The following is a 3,549-nucleotide window of genomic DNA, read 5'->3' as shown; positions in this document are numbered from 1 at the left end:
AGTTTCACAGATAAGGAAAAGCTAAAGGAGTTCATCACCACCAAACCAGGATTATATGAAATGCTGAAAGGTATCCTTTAAGAAGAGGAAGAGGAAGAAAAAGGTAAAGATACAAATTATGAACAACAAATATGCATCTATCAACAAGTGAATCTAAGAATCAAGTGAATAAATAATCTGATGAACAGAATGAACTGGTGATTATAATAGAATCAGGGACATAGAAAGGGAATGGACTGACTATTCCTGGGGGGGAAAGGGGTGTGGGAGATGCGGGAAGAGACTGGACAAAAATCGTGCACCTATGGATGAGGACAGTGGGTGGGGAGTGAGGACGGAGGGTGGGGCGGGAACTGGGAGGAGGGGAGTTATGGGGGGAAAAAAAAGAGGAACAAATGTAATAATCTGAACAATAAAGATTTAATTAAAAAAATAAAATAAAATAAAATAATCTTCCGGGGGGAGGTAGGCAGGGGGAATAAGGACACATATGTAATACCTTAATCAATAAAGAAAAAATAGCTGATTTATATCCACCCATTCAGTAGAAGGAACAACCTCTCAATCTTTCAGAGGCTCCTTGTAATGCCCGCGGACGCGTCTCCCGACATCACCCTGGGAATGCGTAGACACGTTATCGTGGTGATGTAGGGAGACACGCCCCTGGAGAGCACAGTATCAGAGCCTTTCTGAGGTAAGATTAAGAGCTCTACTCAAACACAATTTTTTCCTGTTCCCACATTCTGTACATCACAATGACTTGTTAATAAAACAACAAAGACTTTCAGCTGTAAAAATGTGTGCTACAGGGCATTTGTGTTAACATGCACCACTGCTCATTAGCATCGACGCAAACATGATGGAAACCTGTGTACCCTACATTAACCCTAGCTGCGTTGCATTGCAGTACTGCACCACACTGCAACGGCAGCACGGCTAGTGTGAACGAACCCTAATTCAGTGGGTTGAACAAAAAGATTGTATAGAAATGTGATGAACTAAAGATTTTATTACAAAATCGCTTAATTTCAGGGTTTCAGAAGTAATTGGACAAATGAAAAACTGAAAATCAAATGTTCATATCTAATACTTGGATAAAACCCTTTCCTGGTAATGACAGCCTGAAGTCTTGTACTTATGGACATCACCAGATGCTGGTTTTCTCCTTTGTAATGCTCTGCCAGGCTGTCACAGTAGGGGTATATATATAAATATCCTGCCATTTCCAGCTTTTAATAAGAAAAACTGTTGCAATGGGCATTTAAAAGTGGCACTTGGTTGTTTTTATAGAGTCCAGTGGATGCAATCTGACATTGATAATGGGCTCTTTCACACTATGTGCACTGCGGCTGTTTTTTGCCAGTAACGGAAGTGATAGTGGTAACTACTGGTTACCCATGTTTTGCACTGCCCTAGCACCTCCCATACAAGTGTGTCTGGAAGACACAGCAATGTGCAGCTATGTGTGTTACCATAAACAAAGGGCCTGTGTGAAAGATACACAGGTTTCCTATGGAGGAAAGGGGTTGTTCTCTATGGTCAGGGTGTGCCTCTGTCCCATGTCTGAACTTTTTCAGATGATTTTGTTATATATATATTTTTTAGAAGACCAAAAATGTTATAGTAAATTTAATCACTTGTTTTTATACTTTACTGTCTTATTTTAGTAAAGAATTTAATAAGAGAATGGTACTGTTGGTTTTAGCCCAATATTAAACATGAGTGGACCAAAGAAAAGGAAAGTGGACAGTGAATGCCGAGTGTTTAAGAGAGAGTGGACAACAAAATATTTTTTCACCGAAGTCCGATCAATGCCAGTATGTCTGATATGCCAGGAAACACTTGCAGTCTTCAAAGAGTACAATCTCAGCTATCACTTTGCCACAAAGCATGGCAACTATGCTAGCAAGCAGTCACCTCAAGAACGGGAGGCTACTGCACAGAGGTTGATGGCTAAATTACAGGCTCAGCAAAATGTCTTTCACAAACTGCAATTCAAGAGACAACTACCAAAGCAAGTTTTATGCTATCATTCAAATTAGCAAAAGCTAGCTAACCTCTCTCTGAAGGCGAGTTTTCGAAAGAATGTATGATAGAGACAGCAGGTCTCTTGTGTCCAGAGAGCAAAGGCAAGTTTGAAAAACTCAGCTTATCGCGCAGGACAGTGACTCGTCGAGTGGAACTGATTGATGAAGACTTGGCCAGCAAGTTAAATAGTAAGGCAGAGTTCTTTAAGTTTTATTCACTAGCATTGGATGAAAGTAATGACGTAAAGGACACTGCTCAGCTCTTAATTTTTATCCGAGGGATTAGTGACAATTTTGAAATTACGGAGGAGTTTTTAGCCATGGAGCCACTGAAAGGAAAAACACGGGGAGAGGACTGGTATGACTGGGTGTCTACTGTCATCGAGAAAATGAAGCTACCATGGAGTAAACTTGCTAATGTCACAACAGATGGATCTCCAAATTTAACTGGAAAAAATGTTGGACTGCTAAAAAGAATTCAGGATAAAGTGAAAGAGGAGAACCCTAACCAAGATGTTATTTTTCTTCACTGTATTATTCACCAGGAATCATTGTCCAAGTCTACATTACAACTTAATCATGTTGTTAATCCAGTCGTAAAGCTTGTTAATTTCATTCAAGCAAAGGGACTTCAGCACCTTCAGTTTATTAAGTTTCTGGAGGAAACTGATGCGGATCACCACGAGTTACTTTACCACTCTCGTGTCCGCTGGTTGAGTTTGGGCAAAGTTTTCCAACGAGTGTGGGAGCTCAAAGAGGAGATTGGTGAATTTTTGAAATTAAAGGGGAAGTCTGATGAATTTACTGAGCTGAGTGACAAGAATTGGCTGTGTGACTTTGCATTTGCTGTAGATATATTTTCACATTTGAATGAGCTAAATGTGAAGCTACAGGGAAAAGATCAGTATGTACATGACATGTACACTAATGTGAAAGCCTTTAAATCGAAGCTGATTTTCTTTTCCAGACAAAGTCTTCACTCATTTTGCCACACTAGCCACAGAAGGAGACCATCCAAAAAGTGAAGAAATACAGCAAATCACTGGGTGACCTGCTGCAGAATTCTGTCGTCGGTTTTCTGATGTTGAAAAAATTGACCATTCACTTCAACTGGTGGCCTGTCCTTTGTCACAAAACCCTGAAACAGCACTAGAAGAGGTGCAACTGGAACTCATCGATCTTCAGTCTGACTTTGTCCTAAAGGAGAAATTCAGCTCTCTTGAACTAAGAGACTTTTATGCTTCACTTAATGAAGCCACTTTTCCAAACATCTGGAGGATAGCACAGAAGATACTGGTGCTGTTTGGGTCAACCTATGTGAGCAGACATTTAGCGTCATGAACATCAACAAAGCCCCTCACAGATCCAGCTTAACTGACGAACACCTCAGATCTATCCTGAGAATAGCCACAACAAAACTAACTCCAGACTTTGATGCATTAGCTAAAAAAGGAGACCAACAACACTGTTCCCACTGAAGTTGATGTTTTAAAGATCAAAAACCTTTCAACCCAGTCTACAT

Source organism: Myotis myotis, unplaced genomic scaffold (assembly GCF_014108235.1).
Source record: "Myotis myotis isolate mMyoMyo1 unplaced genomic scaffold, mMyoMyo1.p scaffold_m19_p_15, whole genome shotgun sequence".
Lineage (NCBI taxonomy): Eukaryota > Metazoa > Chordata > Mammalia > Chiroptera > Vespertilionidae > Myotis > Myotis myotis.
This window is presented reverse-complemented; position numbering follows the sequence as displayed.